Source organism: Pezoporus wallicus, unplaced genomic scaffold, assembly GCF_028554395.1.
Source record: "Pezoporus wallicus isolate ANWC-B61680 ecotype Strahan unplaced genomic scaffold, APGP_CSIRO_Pwel_v1 contig_8542, whole genome shotgun sequence".
Taxonomy (NCBI): Eukaryota; Metazoa; Chordata; class Aves; order Psittaciformes; family Psittacidae; genus Pezoporus; species Pezoporus wallicus.
The window spans coordinates 1,931,932-1,955,958 of record NW_026640148.1 but is presented as its reverse complement, the minus strand read 5'-3'; the positions used below and the strand labels follow the sequence as shown (position 1 = coordinate 1,955,958).

Here is a 24,027-nt window from a genome sequence, read left to right as displayed (position 1 = left end):
TTTGTTTTTAATAACAATCAGCTTTGGGTTATTTTTCCTCTGCCTTCTGGATCCGGAGCCTTTCAGGCATAACCAAGTCACACTTTCAAATTACACGGGGGGTGGAGTCCACACAGACATGAAGACTAGAAACATGCCTTTGAAATGAAGCTCAGATTCTTCAGCAGCTATTTCATTCCCAAAGACTGGCACTAAACAACCAAAAAATATCACTATCCTCACCCGAAAATGCTGGTGCTGCAAATCCTCCCTCCTACATACTTCTTATTCGCATAAAGGATGTTTGACTTGAGAGCTGAGTAAAGACAATCAGAGAGAGCCCTGCGACTTGAGGAAACTGTTATCCAAAATCTGCAATAGGGAGCAAAATCATCAGCCTATTTTCCCCAGACAAATGGAGGTTGCTTGGAGCAGGCAGGAATCACATACTGTAAAAAGTCAGGACCAAAGCCCAGCAGGAATACACACACAAGCAAGGTTAGGAGGACTCCTCTGCCTTGCTCTTGCAGGGTTTTTGAGCCCACCACTAGTCAGAATGATGGTGAAACACAGGGATTTGAGAACACAGGAAAAGAGCAACCATCACCTCATCAGCTTCCAGGTCTGATCAGTCTGAAGCAACTCCTTCAGGGAAGACCAGAATGTGCAGGATCCCACAGGCACAGGGTCGAGGTCTAATTCCCCATGTGCTGCCCTGGTCCACATCCTCCTGCAAGAGGCTGGGCTCGCTAAAGGGGCCAGGACATTTCCAACAGCCTTAAACCACTGAGCAGAATCAATGAGAGGTTCCTCAGCACCCCCCCTCCTGCTGGACCAGCCTCTGTTGCCAGGACCTGTGGCTATGGAAGGATGGAGCTGAACTCTTTACAAGGCATTAAGTTTCATTTGCAATTACTTTGGATTTTATTGCACTACTGAATAGAACAGGTTCATTAACTGGGCCAGCAGCATTGTACCCATATGCCTTTTTAATAGAGCTCTTCTATTACTGTTTCCTTATTGGGCTTTTCCCTTTTCTACACCCAACTGGATTTTACTGGCATCCAACTTTTGCAATAGGTCCCTGGTGGCTCCTCCAAGAACCTTTTTTTTGTTAATGTGATGGCTGAACGGGTGCACAAGGAGTGAAAAACACTTTATGAGATGCCCAAGTTGTTACTTCACAGTGGGGGCAACAATCAGCAGGTGTTCCCCTTGGTGAAGTGGCACCTTGTCCAGGTCATCTCTAGAAGCAAGATACACTTTGCTAACACAGACTTTCCCTGCAACCAACCATGGCTGGAGGAGTAGGATGAGGGAGAGCTCTAACAGATCACCCCGTGAGGGTCACAGTGTGCTGTGCAGGGATGGAGCCACAGGGACAGAAAACAGGGCTCCTGTAAATGTAAGCTTCAGAGCACCCACAGGACAAGATAAGCATGCTTGAAAGACAGTCGAGTGAAAGAATTGGGACCCAAGTCTGACAAGCCACAGAGTTTCCATAGAGAACATCAGTTTTCAAGGGAAAGCCTGAAAAAAATATCTGGTTCAGTCCAACTGTTCCTACTAGGACCATGAGGACCAGGGTTTCAGTAGAACTGGGCACCACCAGCATCCACTCTGTTAAGTGCTTTTAAGAACTTGAGCTCCTTTGAAAACCTGGTTCCTCAAAGATGCCAGCAGCTGATGGTTAAACGTGAAGGGCACACACTGTTCTCTTGCCTTGTTAAATAATGCATTTCTTTCTACAGTGGATAAGGATTGAAAAGACTCATGGAAGGAACACATCTAAAGGAGGGATTGGAATAGAGAGAGAAACCAATGGAGGAGAAGGGAGCTCCACGTGCAGAATTCCATGTCAAGATTTTTTTCTTCATTAAAAATACCCCAACCCCCCCCATCAGAAATGCCAAATTATCACAAGAAAAACTGGGTGAGAAAGGGCTGATTCTGATGGATATTCCTGACGTGGGGGGAAACGGGGAAAAGGTTTCAGGTTTTCCTTTGTCACGACTCCTCATTGCCATATTTTGTTTAATTTATACTTGGACAGGAGTTGAAATTAAAACCAGTAACAATTGAAATGGGATGTTTCAGTTGTTCCATCACAAGTCACCTGAGGCTTTAGGGTTTGGGGTGGGGAGGGCAATTTGGTTTAGGATTTTTCAGACGAGACATCACTATCCTTAGTTAGGGAATTACTTGATTTTGGCTATTTTCCTTGTCCTAGGAAACTCTCCTGAGATAGGAAATCATGGCGAGCTCTGTTCTAGACCCAAGCACAAGGAACAATATCAAAAGGCATCACCACCCGAGAATACTTCCTTTTGCTGAAATATAATCCCAAAACATTCGCTTTGCCAAGGATAAGAGAAAGAACAGAAACAGGACGCTCTTGATGGGCTTACAGGGCACCACTAACAAATGCAACCTCCTCGTCTCCCAGAAAAGAACATCCCACACAGGCTCACTGACGCGGTGCTGCTCAAACTGAGCAGAAGATACAAACCTGATAAACTACAGATGAGAAACCATTACTTCTCCTCAGCACTTTCTCCCCTCTTACCTCCTCAAGTCTTCCCTTACGTTATGTCACAGGTAGCAGTGAAACATAGGAAAGATTTGACCCAAGGAAGCCTGGTCTGATGTACCCCTTTAGCCCTCCCCATAAAACCCCTTCACATCACTCCTCACCTCTCCCCCTTCCCAAAGCCCAGCGGAACCCTGCCAGCATCTTCTCCACTGGTGCCCTGGACATTTGAAGCAGTGCAAGTATCTCCACATGCATTTCAGCACCAAATCTGAACCCTTCAGTGCCTGCTGGAACACTCAGAGCTATCTTCAGAATCCCAAACAAACACATTAATTGCTTTCAATTTATCAGCCTCAAATCATTCTGTCTAATTACCATTCATCTGGAGTTCGTGTTTTTAATGGTTTATGGGTATTGTTGGTAATCTTTTAATTTCTCATTAAAAACAATATCTTGTACGCACTATGTGTGAAAAGCCCTAATCCGATAAATCAAGCAAGAGTAACACAGTTAAAAGGAAATCAGTGGAACAATATTTGGGTTTATATATTTCTGCCAGTCAATTTGTAATTAAAAGTTGCTACTTTAAAAAACACAGTTGTTGCTGTGAAAGCCATTATCAGTCGGCATTTTCATATGAATACTGCTTTAATTAATTAGCAAAAGTAAATACATTATATATCAAAAACCGCTTTCCCACTGAACCCATGCGTTCCAGAACAAAAGGCTTAATAAACCATACAAAAGAGGGACAAATTAGCTGATCCCACCCTCCCTTTTCAGGTTCAGAGTCTTTTAAAGTTCTCCAAGGTTTTTTTTCCTCCCCACACTTGCTTTTCTTTTCTTTTTTAATACATTGTTTGTTTTCCTTTAGAAGTGCGGACGGGGGAGAAGATGCGACACAAACACAAAACATGCCATTCAAACTAAATGATTTGGAAATCAGTTTTGCTGGTCCTCAGAAAACAGGAGTGTTTATGATTATTAAAAACCAAATGTAATTACGATCACCTACAACGTGGTCCCTTTGGAACAAATTATTTGCTGAACATTAAGGGGGTAGAGTTTGATTCACAGAAGGAAATGATGTGTCTGAAAAATTCTTTTGTCTAAGGGCTTTCCAGAGGCTGGAGACAACAGGAAAAAATTCTCTTCATCAATAAGCTGGAGAGAAAGCGTGGATGAACGGTGTCATTTCAGACTAAAGCCTGTGATAAGAACACCTTGAAACATCAATGACATCTCTTATCTCAGGTGCCTTTAACAAGGAACAAGGGTCCTGCCATCTCATGAGCAAACAAACCACTCACCTCATCCCAGCCATCTCTTGCTGCAGGGAGGGTCCAACCCTGGTTGAGGAGCAGGGAGAGGAGCCAGCACCTTCCTTGACTGATGGCTGTGGCCAGGGCTGGGCTCCCACAAGACAGCCGGCTGGTGAAGGGCAACTGATGGGACCACAGACTGATGCAGAACACCACCTAAACAAAGAAACCCAACTGAATAGGGCTCTGCTGGTTGGATAAGACAGACTAATTCCCCCAATTTCATTAGACTTACCTAGAGAGCTGGAATTCACTGCAGTGATGGACAGCAACCTCAGCAGGCTAAGCCTCACCACCCTTTCAACAGTATAAATGCGTATTGGTCAGCAGGTGAGGCTGAGAGTACAAATACCGGAGTGAAAGAAGTAGAAAAGGACCCAGTAGAAAGAAAGCATTGCCCAAGGGACAATTTCTTACATATCCTTTCCATGACAGTACTGAGGGGTTTCCACCAGGGGACACCTCCAAAAACAAAGATCACACAAAGAAAGTGCTGATAATGGACTGGATAATTAACAGCCCATGCAGGCATCCCAAACTTCACTAACATAGGAAACCCAATGGCACTCTCAGCCAAAAGGCAGTTTGCAGTCACCAACTCCAACCCTCTCCAGCAGATTTCCTTTCTCAGCAGATATTTCATGTCTCCCACACAGTCCTGACTCCCAGCCATCTTCCCACTTGCACCACTCAGCATGCTTCTTCACTAAGTAGATGGCAAGCAAGCTTCCTTCTTGAAGGAATTACTGAATCCTCCTCTATTCTTGGATGCATACAAAGGTCTAACAATCAGTCCCAATCCCATATGCTTTGCCTTTCTTATGCTTTCTCCTGCCATGTATGCCTAGACTGCGATGCCTTTGGAGAAGGGACAGAGTTTTCGCTCTGTGCAATGCCACACACACCAACAGGGCTCTCAGCAATCAGAATTAATACTTCAGGATGACTTGAGAACCCAGATGATTTTGCACCACTAAATCCAGCCAGCATCCTCCCAGCAAAGGCTGCCTTTCAGCAGGCACGGAGGAGGTGCCTGTGCAGCACACAGGGATGGAGCAGCACAGGGTGGGATGCCACAAGTAGCACGGTGCTGAGGGATGTCTCACACAGAGAAGCGTGTGCCTCAAGCAGCCCTTCAGCACAGGCATTCTTTTCCCTTCACATAACTGCATTGATTTTTATCATTGTTATATTTGGTTCAGCCGCCCATCTGGAAAGTTCTTGCCTCCCCCAGCCCCCATAAATAACCAAACCCAGCTCTAACCAAAGGCAGTTGACAGAATCAGCCCCATTGCCCTTTGGCAGTTCTTCCAGGAATTTTTAGGGTTTTTACCAGTCAGGAAAAGGCTTTGATGCTTTGGAATCAGGATTTTATGAAGATCATTTTGTAGGTTCAGCCAACTCATGAAGTGTCAAATGGGGGGCACTCTTTCATCTCATTGCTAGATGGGGAAAAGATCCTCCCTCTTACCGGAATGAGGACTGGAGAGGGGAAACAGAGATGAAGGCTCATCCATAGAGGGGAGGGTTTCTTTTCTCTTGGTAGAGTCCACCCACCACATTCCCATCATACTGATTGCTGCAGTCCTATCTGTCTGCTCTCCAGGCTACATCAGATAAGAGAACTGCCTGTTTGCTCCGGTTCTGAACCCATGCTGCAGGGGCCTCCGGGTGGATCCCAGCTCTTTGCCACCCTCCTTTTCCAATGACTGCTGCATTGGTAGGGATGCTGCCAGGAAACCTGCCACATGCAAAATGAGACAGTAATCAAGACCAGGCTGAGGAAATTTCCTCTTCCACTTTGCACCTATCAACACCCACTACAAACAACAGCGAGGAAATCCTGTTTTCCCAAAACTCGTGTGCAAATTCCTATCCAGCCATGGCCAGGCTGTTGATGGCTTGGTTGCCACTTCTCCCTGGACTAGTCCCCCTGTGGATGGCATTCACACACTAATGTGCTGTTTCTGCAACTTGCTCCTCTATTGCCTCAATAATTGCAGATGTCACTCTTTCAGACAATGCAGGCACCAACTACTGTCTGTTTGGCAGAACTTAAAGGCTTCTGCAGGGCTGTGAGCTACACAGCCCATCTTCATCTAGCATCTAGCTGACACTATTCCAACCTGTGGATCAAAGCTGCATGGTTGCTGCCGTGTCCTCCCTTGTCGGTGGGCATGGCTGCATTGACTCAGTTCACCTCGGCGAAATACCATCTTCTTTGTGTGGGTACTTTGCTCAGATCAGACTGCTCACAAACTGCTCCTTTGCTATGTGACCTGTGACCTGTGGCCTGTCATTCATGGTCTTTGTGCACAGCAGGTTCACCATCATGCGAGATTTGCAAATGCCAATCTCTGTACCACCAACGTTCTGAAGACCACTCAGACTGGTGAAAACACCGAGATGCTCCATCATTAAACTCAGATTCAGTTTACAAGGTTGTTGCCCCATCTCACACGCGCCGGGCTTTGTCTGGAGTATCTCATAACCGCAGCAGCCAAGCAAGGTATTTGTGGGAGAAAGTCTGAGCAAGGCAAAAACCCAAGTTACCTTTTGCTGGCACACCCACTGGTTTAGGCTACCCCCAATCTAGCACATTAAGATGTACCGACACCTATCCCTGCTATCATCGTGGAGACTAGGGTGATATGTTTGAACATATATTATCTATATTTAGACACAATACTGAAGTTGCTGTTGATTTCCTACAGGAGGAGAACAAGCAGTAACACCACAGTGCTCTGGCATACCTGCAGACACCAGTCATCCTACATGAGGAGTGAAACCAGCAAGAAGGACACATCCAGGACACATTCCACTCCTCTTCTGCAAAGCAGAAGCCCAAGGCAATGTCAGCAGTATTCTCGAGGGAAATTACAGCAGGAAGGCTGACCCTGACAATAAATGAATGAAGCTTCAACTTGCTTCATTCACATCCTTGCCACAACCAAACACAAATAGAGGCTTCCAGCCCATTGCTTTCCAGTGGCACAGCCTCCACCACACTGAGAACAGGAAATAACTACTGAATACAGCCAAGCAGTCCAACAGCCAGCCCCCAGTTAACCAAACACCCTTCAGTTCCACTGGGAAATTGCCCTTCAGTGTTGTTGCATTAAAGAAGTTTCTACAGATCACATCTTTTAGGTGTATTGCTAAAGGCAGGAGACTCGGGTACATCCACTGCTGGTCCAGGTCTGCCTCCAGTTCCCAGCTCTGTATGCATGACCTTGAAAAAGTCATTCAACTCCTCAATGCCTGAGCTGTTTAACTGCTAAAAAGGCTCTTCCAGCTCTTGGCTGTCTTGTCTGTTTAGGCTGTGAGCTCTTTAGGGCAGGGACTGTCTCCTATTAAATGATCATAACTCTCACTTAATTTGGGTCTTCTACACATCCAGGGCCCTCGCAAAAATGTCATAAAACAAAAGCTTTCTAATAAATTTTGGGGAATTCCAGATTCTGATCCAAAATGCTCGGTGGTTTTCCCTGCTGAATATGGTGCCGAATCCCTTGTTAGAGTGTGTGTGCGAGGGGGGGAGGAGGGAGACTCCTTCTAATTTAAAGACATTGCATGAAAGGCAGTTTAAGTCCTTGTGGCTGTATATTTCTTTTAATTAGTTTATGCACAGTGCATTTGCATGGGAAGCTGCACAGTGTGTGGATGGACTTAATTAGGAGAACAATACATTCCCTCTTAAGATAATGACTTGAGGATTATGAAAATTATTATTCCAGATCCATCCATGGGTCATCCGAGGTTCAGCATCCAGCGAACTTTTGAAATGCATTGAGGTCAGCAGTTTGGGTACCGTCAGGAAAGTCACTTGATTTTACTGGTGCTTAAATGATTAATTATGAGCAGCGGCTGCAGGCATCCCCCAAGTTACACAATAGCCCCAGGACTTGCTGCATTTCACATGTGCCATCAGCTACTCTGGAAAGATGGATGTGCTAAATGGGGCTGTGAGATTCACTGCAGTCATCTGCCAGCAAAGTCTCCTTCTGAGCTCTCCCCCCTCCCTTCCATACCTCCTTTGCCTTTTTCTCCCTGGCTGGGAAAGCAAGAAACTTCTGTCTGTGCTAATGGATCTTTGCAGCTGGAGAATCAAGACAATTAGGGGAGTATTGCAGGACGCAGCTCAGTAGCCCACCTGAAATGAGACACATCATGTCCTATTTCAGAGCAAAGCACCTAGAGGCAACTGAACTGGAGACATCACCCAAGTGTACCTCAGCTTTAACTCGTAGCTTGATGGGTCTCAAAAAAGGTATCTTTTCTGCCTCTCTCTCAACCCCAATTTACTCTTAGGAAAGCAGAATTGCTCAAAAGTGCTCCTGCATCTCACCACGACAGATGGGGAAACAAACCTCTTTAAGGAGTTTCCACAAGGACTGCATTTCACAGCCAGTTCAGTTCAAACAATCTGAAAGCCCATCCTCTTCTCTCTCTTCAAGGTGAAGAGCCTCTCCGCTGCAACAGGGTGTCCTGGAGAGGGGCAGCCCTGGATCCCAAAGCCATACAACGCAACTGTTGAGACTATGGAAGTCACTGTCTCAAGTCTGAGCCACCAGGTACAGAACACAGAAAGCACATCTTCACCTTACAAAGAAAAGCCACATACACAGTATAGGAAATAGAAGCCCTTAACATCAAACCCCATTACTTATTGAGGAATCACAACAATCACACCTCGAGCATCCTTTCCTTCCTCTTTCTCTGTAATGACAAGGCAAGTTTCCCCCTCAAATGCAATGGTTATAAATTAAACCAGGATTTTTTAGTACCAGTGACAACAAAGGCTTGGTGAAACCATTATGCACAGTGCTGCTTTGGGAGCTGAGGAAAGAGCAGTTATGGAGGGATGCAGACAGGGCATCACCTGCTGCGCTGTCCCCACTGAAAACCCCCACACAGGGCAGGGAATTAACAACCAAGCTTCTCTGGGCAGCCTGTGCCAGTGTCCCACCAGGATGGATGAGCTCACAAAGCACATGCAGAGCTGGCCACAGCATAAAACCCCAGTCAAAGGCTGGGCAGCAGATCCATCCCACCTATGATCCAAGAGCCCAGCAAAGTCCAGTTACTACAGAGATGAGAAGCAGGGAAAAGAAATCAAAGCACGCTATTAATTATAGGATGAGAACAGCTGCTCAATGGCTGGGTCAACAGATAGTTTGGGAGCATCACTCATTACTCAACCTCTGCTGTCGATAACATGGCACCCAAAGCACGGTAGGCACTGTACAGGGCAAACAAAGATGTCCCTGCCCCAAAGAGATTACCATCTAATTCTGATTTTCCAGTCACATTTCAAAAGCACAGTCAGATCAAAGCCCTACTCTCCTCCCCCGGGCACTCATTCTCTCTGGTGAAATATATCTTGATTCATAAATCAGAGAAGCAGCATGTGTCAGTGAATACAGCTGTTCAGGACACAGAAGAGAACACAGAGATGCCAAAGGTAGTCCTAACATTGTGCTAGTGCTCAGCAGAGTGACCCTGGGGTGCAAGAGAAGAGGAAACATATACTAATTACTGTTTTCCCATCACTAAAGAAGGGATTTGTCTGCCTCCAGTACAGCCAGCAGGAGCAGCGTGTGAGAGTAACCCAGGGATGGGGCAGCCACAGCTTCTCTGGGCACCCTGTGCCAGCGCCTCAGCACCCTCACAGGGAAGAGCTTCTGCCTAAGAGCTCATCTCAGTCTCCCCTCTGGCAGGTTAAAGCCATTCCCCTTGGCCTGTCCCTACAGGCCCTTGTCCAAAGCCCCTCTCCAGGTTTCCTGCAGCCCCTTTAGGCACTGGAGCTGCTCTAAGGTCTCCCCTTCAGGAGCCTTCCCTTCTCCAGCCTGACCCAGCCCAGCTCTCTCAGCCTGGCTCCAGAGCAGAGCTGCTTCAGCCCTTGGAGCATGTTTGTAGCCTCCTCTGGACTGGCTCCAACAGGTAGAGTAGCAGTCATTTGGGGAAGGACACAGTGAATTAGATCAGCAATCCCAGAGGCAAATCCCAGTGTTCACTGTTTCCCGATCCATTCACAGATAGCGCCACCAGCACCGGTCCTATCCCCAGTGCAAAACGTGAGGGTTATGTCACCCCCCCACCCCATCACCCCCCTGAAACATCTGCAATTCAAACACCAAATTTGCCCCTGATCCGCTTCGCCTCCAAGCTCCAGCGAGCTCCCGGCAGCGGGATGCGCAGGCAGCAGATGTTCGGGAGCCGAGCTGGCAGCCTGCACCACCTGCACGTGTGCGGAGAGCAGCAGAGAACGGGTGCACCTTGCCTGGGAACATCTGATAGCGCCGTGCCCTTCGGAGCTGCACTGCGGTGATGGGCAGGAGGAGGCTGCAAAATCACCAGAAGCTTTCTTCTTCCTCCATGAGTCATTCCTGCTTCAAGGAGCTGCGGCTTTGATTATTAACTGGGCTAGTCAGCTAGATATTTAAATGATTCCCAAAAGTCATTAAGAGCCCAATCAGATATGCAGCGCTTGACTCCAGCACAGGAATGCAGAGAGGGAATTATATGCATAAACGATGCTTTAGAGAAAACCTCCATGTATTTTATATTTCAGGGTACGGGGAATCTGATTTAACCGAGTTGAAGAAAAAGGAGCTTAGACAATTTAAGGGACCACATTAAACATGGAAGAGAGTAAGAAATAAAAACAGCAGCTACCATAGGAATTAGAAATAACAAAATACCATGTCAAAGAGCTCCTCCTCTCTATTCTCCAAGCAACAGGCAGCTTCTTTAGGTTTCCCCCAACTTTTTAGAGGGAAAATTCAGCCTTAAAGGGAAAGCACTGCCTAGCGATGGATGTCTGAAGATCTCACCCACCCTTCTGTGCTCTGTCCAGCTCAAGATCACAGAGGTGAGATAATGCAAGAGGTGAAGGAGTGGGCAGACACAGAAAGCCTACCTTTATGCTCACCTCCACTCAGAGCCATGACATAGACTCTCCCCCATCAAAAACTCAAAGCAAACCTTTTGTGGAATTGTTATAATGGGAAACATGGGGTGGTAAGAATCCTACAGGGTTTGCTATGTCTGAAGACAACACTAGAACAGAACATTAACACCAGACTAGGGATCATCTTCAGAGACGGGCAGAGGGTTAGCCACCTTGGCTGCAGCTTTGCTGGTGGGTTGCAACCCACCTCTCATCTGCCCTACACCTAGCACAGCAGGCAGCCCCTGCCCCATAGAAGGTCACCCCCAGGACACTGTGCAGGGGCTCATCCAGAGGAATCATACCCAGTCCATTGCATCCTTCCCCTCTAGGTTAAAATCAAAGCCATGACAAGCAAACCTCTCCCATATCTACAAAAATATAACCCAAAACAAGACTCATGGTAACTGCAAAGCTGGTCTAAGCCTGGAATTTGTAATAAACCAAGAAGGGAGGTGAAAGTGGCTCTTACGAGGCTCTGTAGGGGATTCTCTCTTTAGAGGCAAAGAGCTGCCATGACTCACACCACCCTCCCAGCCCTGCTTCTCAGGCAGAAAACCAAGTGTTCTCACAAGAAGTCAGTAACCAGGATAACCGGTAACCAGGTCCCCCCATCTGTACAATGCAGCCTAAAGGTTTTATTTTCTTCTCCCCATCAAGGGCTGGGAGCTGACAGGTTAAATGCACTGGTGCCTACAAAGCCTTCCTCAGACAAGCCGCCGTAAGGAGGGCAAACCCGTTATTGTTCTTGTGATTAGAAACCCAAGTCTTCCCCTGCAGTTATTTAATTAAACCATAAATACAAACGGATAAGTTTCTAATGAGCCAGCTCTACACAGTGTATTTATACCCCTCTGAAAAAGAACAATGCTCAAACTAGGTGCAAATAATCGTCCTCTCTCCCAGCCTGGTTTTCTCCGCAATCGGGAATCAAGCCGCACAGTAGTTTGCTGACAAATTGGTTCATGTTATGAAGATAATGAAGGCATCAAATTACTTTGCACTCCTTCCCCCTGGAAGCAGCGAGGCTTTTGCAGAAAGAGATTGCCAGGGTTTTCTTTGTGTGAGCATGTGTGTGTCATCCGTGACAAGACAAGCCCCAGAGGCAGGATGGTGCGAGCCTGGCAAACACACAGTGAGGGGCAGTGGATATGACAAAGGTCCGCAGCCCCTGAACTGTGCTTTCATCACAGACAGGTTTGGGTTGGAAGAGACCTTAAAGCTCCTCCAGCTCCAACCCCTGCCACAGGCAGGGACACCTTCCACTAGAGCAGCTTGCTCCAAGCCCCATCCAACCTGGCCTTGAACACTGCCAGGGATGGGGCAGCCACAGCTTCTCTTCCTACAGTACCCACAGTGATGCCTCAAGTTGTTCTCCAAGAGCTCGTGTGGGTACCAATAACATTCAGTCACATTAGAGCAGCTTTACTTTAGGTCTCACATACTCTGATTGCCAGGAACAAAGCCTAAAGCAGCAGATCCAGCAAAACATTTACCCAAGGAGCTGAAGAAGGTTGTCTTCAGACAAATTGAAGCACTTGGCTAAATCAGAGCCTTTCCAGATGGGACCTCTGGGACTTTTTCTGCCTCTTTCCCTTTCTGACAGATCAAAGAAGATTTGACTCCCTTAGAGGCAGCTCCTGAAGCTCAGGGGTAGAAGGAGAGCAGAGAGAAAACTATTCCCACCCTATCTTGTTATTAATAAATTTATAAATAAACTCTGACCAGGTAAGATTTCAGTGAACTGGATCCAAACAGCTTTTTAAAGCCCCTCCAGCCACTATGAGCATCAACAAGCCCAGCAAAGCTCTTTAGAGATCATAACAAATGTGTCAGGTTTTCCCCTGTGACTGATTCGCTTTTGGGAACATAAGTTAAGCTTTAAATCTATATTTCATATATAATCAAGCAATCAAATCAGCCTTTTGATACAGCATCAGGCCAGCTGCTGTGTCTTTATCTCAGAAAGCAGGAGGGCCAACAAAGCTAGAGCCAGCGAAGTGACAGTTCCTCAGTATTATCCTCCCTGATCGTGCCCATCTTCTCATCTCCCCTATCAAATTTCTGGGCCTTTTTGATAAAGTACAATTTAAGAGCTTGTTCTGCAGGAAGCACACAAAGGTTACGGACTGAGCAACGCCTGGAAACCCCTCGTGGAAAGGTGCAATTGTCAAAGGGCCTGTGAAGGGGAGCAGGATGGATCCCACGCGGGAGGGATGCCGGGTCAGGGACTGTGGGAAAGCTCTCCTCCCTCCATGGTCACCAATGTCTCCTCTGCTGCTGAAACCACAATGAAGGAGGATTTTAAACCCCACTGACTGTGCACGTGTTGATGTTGGTCGTTTTCTTTCCCCTCTCTCCCTTCTGCATTGAACCAGCCCCTTTTCCATTGTGGGGTCAGGGAGAAGAGAGCACTGCTCCCAAGCTGTTTCTTGCAAAAAGGGCTTAGTTTGGGGTCTTGGAGGTTGTTTGGTTGGTTTTTAAACTACTATCCCCAGCAAAGCAGCTCTCCCTAGGGGGTTTTTCTCTTTTCGTTAAACCTTCCACACAAATCACAGAATCAACCAGGTTGGAAAAGAGACCTTTAAGCTCATCCAGTCCAACCGCTCCGCAGCACTGCCAAGGCCACCACTAACCCATGGCACTGAGGGCCTCGGTTTTAAATGGTTCTCTCCTCCTCCCCTGGGGTTGCAGTTTGACCTTACAAATTCAGTAGCAATACCAGCTTTGGGGACTCCCTTCTGACTGCCAGCTTTAGAAGTGACTGAAAGGATTCTGCCCACCTATGAAAGGTAAAATGGATTTATGTTCAAATTCATTGCTTAGCCTCCTGAATACTTCACAAACCAAAGCGTTTTCCATTTGCACGAATATCCTACAAAACAACATGCAACAGGACATTTAAAGCTGGGGCTGGCAACTTCATCCATAATTCTCGCTGTCAAGGGGGAAGAATAGGAGGAGACCTAAAGGGCATATTTTGTGTATCTGGGAAAAATCGGACAGAAGGTTCTGCCAGTCATCCACAACTTGATCCCACATCTCTGTTACAGACCAATACACTACAGTGCTCCTATTCAATGGGCTGCATTCACAAATGCCAGCCTCTAAAAGCTAAATCAGCAGAAAGACAAGGATTTCTAAGCTTACCTATCACTTCCCATGCCAATTTCCCACCACTGCAATTTGCTTCCAGGCCAACACTTCAAATCTGGTTATTAACTTTTTACCTTCGCATAGTCATGCAGTGCTGGAGTCGACATCATGCCTTGAGATACCTTCCCTTGGGCTGCAGTGTCCCACTGCAAAGATAGGAGAAAAACCTAATTTCTCCTCTAGGAGAAACAGGCATTTAATTCCAGATGATTCTGTTGCAAAGGAACCATGTTACAGTTTGAGCTTTGCCACATTTTGGATTCTTTAGGTGAACTATTTTGCAAGATGTGACAATTTCAGCACTTCCTACGCCCTGAGCAAAACCTCCTCACCTGATATTCACAAACAAGTGGACTTCGCTTGGCTGCTGGAGGTTTTGTCTGAATCAGTTCCTAAAAGACAGAAGCCACGGTCATCACAAGTGTATGGAGCCAATTAGGAATGCCTGATTGGCAGAAGAGAGCTGGGATTCAGCGAATGTCCATTTTTAAGTTACTTCAAAATAACCTTGCTGCTTAAGAAGGGCTATTTTATACCACCCTCTGAAACACATCCTGTGCTGATGGCCCAGAGACTGAGCACCCAAAATCCTTGTGTCAGAATGAATACAGGGGAGATTTTTGTGTGCCTTTGGAAATAACAGTACTTATGGCCCATGTATTTGCTTTTCCTGTGATCCTACGCATTCACCCAATGCACCTCCTTTCTGTCTCTGTGGGATATTTCACTTTCCCAGCCCCAGCAGCCTCCCCTTGCTGGACTAGCACTGCATCAGGTCAGGTCTATTCAGGCAGAAGCCTGCCAAATTCCTGGGAGCAACACACTGAGGGGCTTTGCAGTGTGCCAAATAGGGTCTATTGGTGTACACGACTGTGAAATTCACTTCAGCTGGAATAAAACAAGAGAAGTTTAACCCTGAGGCTTCTCACAGCAAAGCGGGCAGGGGAAAAAAAAACCAACCAGCCAAGTAAAAACACAACCACCACCACTAACCAAACCCCACACCTAAAAGCAATAAACCCTGGCTTGCTCTTGCTGTTTATCCGTTCAGCAGAGGACTGCTCTGCTCATGCTTTACCCAAGACCTTCTGAAAGAGCTGAGCATTCAGAATCATCATACAGTGCCTTTCGTCCAGCACCAATTCCTCTCCTATGCAGATGATTAAAGGGTACAAAGGCTGTTTAATTAGCACCTCATGCCTCGCTTTATAACTTTTAGTCATCCTCTGGTAGCAACCAGAGACACAGATGCACACACACACATACATCCGCAGAGGCACATCATCACCCCCTGCAGAAGTTCCTCCTATGCAATTATAGCTGGGTGCCCCCTAATTCTGATCTCTTGAGCATTTAATGCGTTTGCTCCAGGGTCTCCACAATCCTGCTCTAATTTTGCCAGGGGCCTTTGTATCAAAGGCCTGAGCTGTGTGAAAGGTGATTTAGCAGAGATGGTGTCGGTGATTATTTTCAAAGGAACTGCTGCAGCCCCACCACGAGGGACACTGCAGCCTCCAGATAGGGGGCCCTTATCATATTTTCTATTCTCAGATAAGATTATGTTTCCTTTTTTCATCCTCCTTCCTGAATCTTCTTGATAACAATTGGGGGCCAGTTTAATCAGGGAGGTTGAAATAACCAAAAGGGTTCCGAGGGTGGTGGTGGAGAGGGCAGGGAATGGGGCCAGGTGGGTGGGGAGGAGGGAGAAGCTTTACTGGTCAGAAAAGTTGGGTAAGAGCAAGCAAGAAACAAAGCCGGCAGCAGAAATGGGGTTATTTCAAAGGGAACAGCTGTTAAAGTGCAACCACACAAAAAGCACATGCAGCCAACGTTCCTGCGGTTGCCCGTCAAAAACAACAACAAAAACGAGTTGTTCACGCGCCCATCGTGCGGTCTAAACAAATTAGAGTGACAACAGGACCGGGACAGGGAGATGGATGACCTCAGAACAATAGGGACAGGCCCTTTGTGAAACAGCCCTTTCTGCTGCTGCTGGGGGGGTCTGAACACTAATAATATCATTACGATAAGACAAAGCACTTTGACATGATGTGAATTGGATCCAGGGAGCCGACCCTGAGCCCTGGGGTTTGAATCTGCTTGGGCTGAGCATCAGAGACAGAAGGGAATGATGAGTGCCCTGTGTTACTGCCCTGAAAAAAGGATTCAGACCTGGAGTTGGAGGGGTACAGGGGTCTCTAGCTCTAGCCAAGGCTGACCATTCAAGGACAATGGGGTAATGGTACAGCATGGTGAATTCCCTGGCATTTGTTCAGGGTGGGGGTAAAAGCCCAATTAGGACTTGGATGAGGTTTTCTAAGAATCATCGGGATGAGCTCGTCCACAGCAACACCACCTCCTCTGAGCCCATTCTGAGTCAGCACCCTAAACGTTGCATCAGAAGGTGCCAGGCTTTGATAGTGGCAGTTAAGGGGCAGGAGGTGAGGTGGGGAGATAACATAGTTCAGACGGGCTATAAATCTGAACCATTCATCGCCTGTTGCTAAGCACAGTCATCACCCCCCGCTTCTTTCGCCATTGCAAAAACCCTGAACAGCCCACCTCTTCTTTGGCAGCACCACCGCCAAACAAGCCCTCAATCACCAGTGTGTCTGTTGTGTCAGTGCTGAAGTTCCCACATGCCAAACCACAGGGGACTGTTGATCCATCTTTGTGTAAAAGGAAACCGTTCCATCCTTCAGGACTGTTTGCAGTAAGAGGCAAAGTGTATCTAAGGTACCAAAGCAACTCTAGAGGCACAGCCTGGTTTTCTAAGCTTGAAAACCTTCCCTAAGGGCAGCCTGGAACAGAAGAAACCTTTGAGACACTGCCACCATAATATGACACTGGACCAGCAGAAGCTATCCTGGCCATAATCCCCACTCAGACTCAGCAGAAAGGTTTCCAACTGCAGCATCTGGAGGCACCTGGATCTGCTCAGGGATTGGGCCACATATGAGGATCCCAAACACCAAACAGTCTCACAGTTCATGGTGTCCCTTCTGGAGGATCCCAAACACCAAACAGTCTCAGTTCATGGTGTCCCTTCTGGAGTCTCATGCATGGCTGGTCACAGGCGCCCATCAACCGGCTTCTGGCCACTCATAGTCAAAGCCATGTTTTCTCCTGAGCTTGCCCTTTGGGGCTGGAACCAAACCTAGGACCCACCTCCTTCCAGAGAGCATATTCCCAGGGAGCTGCCAGGGCAGAGCACTTGTCCTCAAAGATGCTTGCGTGCGGAGTTCAAAGCCAGGCCTGTCTGACTGCAAGGCAGCGGATGGCAGCTTACCACAGAGTTCTTGGTAATAAAGTCTATTTGGAGACTCTCAGTGAAAAGTGTGTTCCTAATAGAGGATAACATTTCATGGTCATTATGCGATACACTTAACTTTAAAAGGAACAAAAATGCTGAGAAAGTCATTTTCTGAAAAGGGCTCTCGAATTTCATTACTACGGGTCAAGTGCCTGGGGAGAAGAATTAAAGGAAAACACGAACTTGTGCACAAATTAATTAAAGATATTTCCACTAATAAATTGTCCCCGTATCCCAAGGCAGAGCCTTCAGTTTGCAAAATGTGGTAATATTCAAGTTGTGGTTTTCTCCACCAGGCAGGCGGTTCAGCAACATTTAAAATCAAATGGACAGAGCTGGGGATGGGGAGTTGGGAATGGGAGGGGGCTGCTTCCTTCTTCAGCCCAGAGAAAATTCCTGTATTTTAGCTCATTTCTAAGAGGAAAAAAAAGCTTTTTTTATCCCCTGGGACCCACAGCCATGATGACCTGTTCACGTCTTATTTTTCCTTGATACAGCCAATTCCTCCAAACAAGGTTCCCTCCTCCACATTCTTCCACCAGAACTGTGAAGGACTCCGCTCCTTTTGATGCAAAGGCCGTGCCAGTTGCTGTAACATGAGGAAATTGCACTGCAAGGGGAAAGAAAACAAAACAAAAATCCCAGAAGGAAAAGCAGAATTCACTGTCAGCAGCTTCCTGAGGAGTAGGCCTGGTGCAGCCCCATGGAATGACCCCTTCCCACCACAAGAACAGCTACCATGAGAGCGGCTGTGTTTAAGCAGCTGAACGTAACATGGGGATGGCAGCTGCCCGCCCTGGGTCTAGGCAGTTCTCAATACATGGTCAAAGATTTTTTGGTCTCCCTGAGAGGCTTTACAGCCTACAGGTCCTCTGTCAGGGCAAGGCACCTTCAGCCCTGGGTTTTGTGAAGCACACGATGCTGCATGAACATCATTGCCCTGTAAGGCGGTTTGCACAAGGGGTAACGGCTGCATGCTCAGGTCTCTCTTCGCATTGTTACCTATCACAATCAAACGAAAACAGAGTTTCATTTTCTTTCATGGCTTTGACATTCTCCCATTTGTCTGCTTGCAGGCATTGGAAAGCACTTGTGGTGGTTTTCATTTTGGAGCAAAGGGAGCCGAGAAGACGTGAAATCCTTTTGCAGCCCATCTTCTGCAAAGACCACCACCATCTTCGGTCACTACTGGTTTACTCCCCAGTGGGAAGAATTCACTCTCCAAAGAGGGTAACTAACAAACCCAAAGAATGAACCTCCCAAATACAGCTAAAGAGTCCCGTCCTAAGAGCTGGGATAGTTTGTTTGGTTTGTACTGACCTGATCCCATTTGAACATCCCTGTTCTCACAGTGAGCAGGGGCTGAAACGGAAGGAAACTGCTTCAAGCTTCTCTTTTCCTTTATTTTTTTTTCCCCCCTCTCCTGCCGACCACTTAAATTTCACAGGCACCTGAATCTGATCACAACTTCCTCTGTCCAATGTAAAGTTTAGTCTGAGAGAGCGCACATACCACAATACGTTGGGATAATATTAATGTATAGTATTTAAAGCCCCAGGGCCTGTATGTTTCATTAATTTCCTCCCCATTAAAGTAAAATGAGGATATCCTGTAGAGAATTGCAGTGAACCATTCGGACTGTGAAACTCCTCCTGACCCTGCTAAGAAAAACAGACAGAAGAGGAAAGAGCAGCTGATGGCAATATACAGCCACCCAAACGAAGCCCAGGGCTCCTTGCTCAGCTTTGCACTACTCCCATGCAAATATTTAGCTTAACAGGATGTGAAGAGCTGGTCAGCAAGCGTTAAAAAAATACGCACTGATTTTTATTTGTTTGAAATGGGAAACATTTCCCAGTACATTCCTTGCAGTGCATTAACCTCGGGCGTAATTTCATTCTGGGATTGAGCAAGGCAGGGACCTGGGTTGCACACAAATAATTTACATTACCGCATCTATCTGTGTGTGGTTGGGGCTTGCATACTAATCCTTGCTCATTAACCCGGCGCATCCCAGCACTGCCAAACACTCCAGGGCTGGCCTCCATGACAAACCACCTCTTCCAACACAACCAGTCATTGTGGTGGTCGACGCCAGCCCGTGAAGGGTTCTGTCATGTTTTGGACAGATCCAGCAGAGCCCAAGACCTTCGAAAGCACAAGGATATAAACCCCTCCTCTCTGGAAAGCACAGGTGTAAGCACATTGTGGAGGACATGGTTCAAGTGAAGGGGGCCTATAAGGATGCTGGGGATGGACTCTTCACTAAGGACTGTAGTGACAGGACAAGGGGTAACGGGTTCAAACTTAAACAAGGGAAGTTTCGATTGGATATAAGGAGGAAGTTCTTTACTGTCAGGGTGGTGAGGCACTGGAATGGGTTGCCCAGGGAGGTTGTGAATGCTCCATCCCTGGTGGTGTTCAAGGCCAGGTTGGACAGAGCCTCGGGTGATGTGATTTAGTGTGAGGTGTCCCTGCCCATGGCAGGGGGGTTGGAACTGGATGATCTTAAGGTCCTTTCCAACCCTAACTACTCTATGGTTCTACCAATTCCCTTGTTTGAGCTGTTCCAAACAGCTCTGCCCAAATGCCTGAGCTCCGCTGCTCTATGTGAAAGGCACAGAGTGAACACGTGAAGGGACTCAAACAGAGCTGGCTTCCTTCAGTTTTTGGCAGGCACCTACCCTGCTCTGCAGGTCTTCCTATTTGTCCAGCAATCTTCACGTCATGCCTGAAGTGATGCCCAGGAAGGCCGGGTGCAGTGCAGGGAGCCTGGGGACCTGTCCTGTTTGGAAACCTGCCACAGGCTCCATAGCTAAGACACTTGTGCATTAACTTGGGAGTGCTGGGAAATCAAGCACCCAGATTTGGTCTAAACCTTCTGCTGATATGAGACATGCTTCAAAAACACAGCTGGAAAATGAATTTCCTCTTCTGTAGCCCCATCTAACACCAGCCCTTTGAAGACTTGATTTCAGTCCCGAGTAACGGCTCTGCCCTGGTCCCAAGACTGCAGGTTAAAAAGTGCACTTCAGAGGCAGTGTGCTGCCTGCCCGCAGGGAAGAGGCAGTTTGAATTACCCTGCACCAGACACTGGATTGTTAACAGGGGGTTTGTGATGGGAAGTACAGGGTGAAACCAGATAGGGACAAACAGAAATCCTGCCGGGCTCAGCAGGACAGGAAGATTCAGATCAGACATCAGGCAGAAGCTCTTCCCTGTGAGGGTGCTGAGGCGCTGGCACAGGGTGCCCAGAGAAGCTGTGGCTGCCCCATCCCTGGCAGTGTTCAAGGCCAGGTTGGACACAGGGGCTTGGAGCAAGCTGCTCCAGTGGAAGGGGTCCCTGCCCGTGGCAGGGGTTGGAGCTGGAGGAGCTTTAAGGTCCCTTCCAACACAAACCTCTCTGTGATTCTATTCTATGGGAAGGTGCCCCCTGCCCTCCCTACAAAGAACGAGAACAATTCCCCACAAACCCCTAACTCTAATTCATGGTCTTTACTTTCAAAACCCACTGCTAATGCACCTCCCAGGCCAGAGCTTCAGAAGAAATATCCATTTCTATTTGCTTTAACCTGAAAAGTAAAGCTTGTTCCAGCTGAAGCCTCATTCCCTTATTTCCCAAGCTTCATGGCATTAGCTGCCATTTACATCTTCTCAGTTCCCACCAGCTCCTTCCAACAAACCCCAGCATGTTCTTCTCCCATTTCACTTCACATTTCCCCTTCGCCAGCAACTTTCTTGCTCCTACCACCTCAGAAGCACCTTCTCCTACCCCTTTCCCAGCACACAACTAAAATGCTTCCTTAAATAAGCAATGGATCTGAAGAACGAAGGTTAAATCAGATTTTGCAACATTTCTGTGGTGGTTGGCTCCTAGGCAGTCATTTGGGCCCGTCTTTGCTTCCAATGCCCTAAATTGCATGAAGAATTTGGCCTCTGGGCATTACAGGAATGCGTATCATAATTAATCACAAAAGGCTCCAAAAGCACCATATATATACGCCAGTGATTGCTTTTGCACCATTTAGGTTTGAAACAAGGACTTTTATGCTCGCATTTGCTCTTAAAGTGCCAAGCCCCCATTGGAGACCACGCACGTATCATCTTCCCGTGCCTCCAGCCAGCTCCCGGGGGGGGAGCAGTGGGAGGACATACCCATGTTACCGTATGCAATAGCCTGATGATTACTAATATTTCTTACTAAAAAAAGCATATATAAAACCCACTAAAAACCCCCCAGCCCCCAGCACATGATTTGAATAAAGGGGAGGGAAGAAGGTGTGTGTGTGGGGGAAATTGTCTTAATTAAAATTCTCCCTTTCATCCTGGTAATTACATTCAAACAGGAGACAGCGGCAGCATCGCTGTTTGTCAGCGTGCCAGAACCAGAAATTGATTTGATCACCGGGACATCGTGTTGCATTAAATAAAATCCTTAAAAATCTGCCAGCAGTTTTCTTTTTTTCTGAACTGTAATTATTTCTAGAACACTGCAAAGAAGGGGGAAAACAGAGAGAAAAGAGGAGGAGGAGGAAGGGGACCCAGTGGCAGATAATATGCCAGTAATGATGGAAACACCTGTAAGCCAGTGGAGATCTAGCAGCTATCAGCTCTGGCTGCATTCCATATCCATTAGCTACAAGAGGCTGCTTGGGCCCCAGGAAAGGAGGGTGTTAGCTCTGACAACTGGTGAAAAGCTGATGAAAACGTACCAAAGGGGCAGTCACGGTGCTGTCATTTGATAAAGGGGAGGGGGGGAAGAGAGGAAAGGGAGAAGGGAAAAAAAACCCAGGAGTAAATCAGCCTAATTAATGGCTTTGCTCATTTATCAGGGGCAAATGCTAATTATTCTTTTTAATCACTTTTCTGCCACAGTTGCTCACTCTTTTTTTTCTCCCTCCCTGCCAGCTTTGCTGGTAGAAAAGCAATCCAAACCTCAGGCTTATAAATAAGGAAAGCACAAGAGAAAATAAAAGAATGGATGAAATCGTTCCATGGAATCCTACCAGCCTTCTCTCCATGTAGAAACCCCCAGCATCCTTGCTGCTCTCCAACCTTCCTTCATGACCTACTGGCTAAAAACCAAAATGAAGAGCAGCCCTTGACAGACAGACTGAAAGCTCCTGCAAGACACCTTTTAAACACATCCATCCTTTCAAACTCTGAACTACTCCTCTCATAAGCCATGATTCTGCCTCGTTACATACCAACAGCTGCATGAACGGTTCCTGTTTGTGCCAGGCTATAGGAAACAGCTCTCTGCTGGCAAATCCAAGAGCTTCTGTCTGCGAATGTTGGTGTTCAACTTCCCTGTCATTTAATTCACAATGAGCAGGGCAGGCCTGTCAAAAGCAGCAAGCAATGCTGGTTGCACATCTCCAGCCACCTCTGTCTTCCCGCATGTGCTTTACAATCTTACTAAGGATGATCTGCTCTATGACTTTACCCAGCACTGAGCTCGGGCTTACAAGCCTGGAGTTTCTGGGGTCTTCCTTATAGAATCATAGAATTATAGAATAGATAGGGTTGGAAAGGACCTTAAGATCATCCAGTTCCAACCCCCTGCCATGGGCAGGGACACCTCACACTAAACCATCTCACCCAAGGCTCTGTCCAACCTGGCCTTGAACACCACCAGGGATGGAGCATTCACAACCTCCCTGGGCAACCCATTCCAGTACCTCACCACCCTTACAGTAAAGAATTTCCTCCTTATATCCAATCTAAACTTCCCCTGTTTAAGTTTTAACCCGTTACCCCCTGTCCTGTCACTACAGTCCCGAGTGAAGAGTCCCTCCCCAGCATCCCTATAGCCCCCCTTCAGATACTGGAAGGCTGCTATGCTCCTTCCTGCCCTTTCTGTAGAAGCATCACATTGGCCAACCTCCAATCCCTGGGACCTGCCCACTAGACCAGGACTGCTGACAGATGATGGAAAGTGGCTTAACAAGCCCCTCTGTAGCTCCTTTTTGCAGTCTTGGGTGTAAAACCATCCGGCCCCATAGACTTGTGTATATAGATACACAAATACATAGAGTTGTGGTCAGTGGCTCAGTGTCCGGCTGGAGACCAGTAACGAGTGGTGTCCCTCAGGAATCGGTGTTGGGACCGGTCTTGTTTAACATCTTTGTCGTTGACATGGACAGTGGGATTGAGCAAACTCATCGGCAAACTTGCCCTCAGCAAGTTTGCCGATGACACCAAGCTGTGTGGTTCGGTTGATACACTGGAGGGAAGGAATGCCATCCAGAGGGACCTTGACACGCTTGTGAGGTGGGCTGATGCCAACCTCATGAAGTTTAACCATGACAAGCGCAAGGTCCTACACCTGGGTCAGAGCAATCCCAGGCACAGCTACAGGTTGGGCAGAGAAGAGATTCAGAGCAGCCCTGTGGAGAAGGACTTGGGGGTGTTGGTCGATGAGAAAATGAACATGAGCCGGCTTCAGTGTGCGCTTGCAGCCCAGAAAGCCAACCATATCCTGGGCTGCATCAAAAGGAGCGTGACCAGCAGGGCGAAGGAGGTGATCCTGTCCCTCTGCTCTGCTCTCGTGAGACCTCACCTGGAGTATTGTGTGCAGTTCTGGTGTCCTCAACATAAAAAGGACATGGAACTGTTGGAACAAGTCCAGAGGAGGCCACAAGGATGATCAGGGGACTGGAGCACCTCCTGTATGAAGACAGGCTGAGAAAGTTGGGGCTGTTCACCCTGGAGAAGAGAAGGCTGCGTGGAGACCTCATAGCAGCCTTCCAGTATCTGAAGGGGGCCTATA

The 24,027-nt window shown here is 47.3% G+C and overlaps 1 long non-coding RNA gene across 2 annotated transcripts in view; it reads right to left on the bottom strand.

Annotated features, from left to right (window-relative positions):
- LOC130603735 (uncharacterized) overlaps positions 1-5,533 on the bottom strand; it is a 33,198-nt gene extending 27,665 nt beyond the window's left edge. For both annotated transcript variants that reach the window (XR_008973262.1, XR_008973263.1), the window contains exon 1: positions 3,823-5,533. This is a non-coding gene — a long non-coding RNA (uncharacterized LOC130603735). The remainder of the gene's footprint in view (positions 1-3,822) is intronic.
- Positions 5,534-24,027: the final 18,494 nt, after the last annotated feature.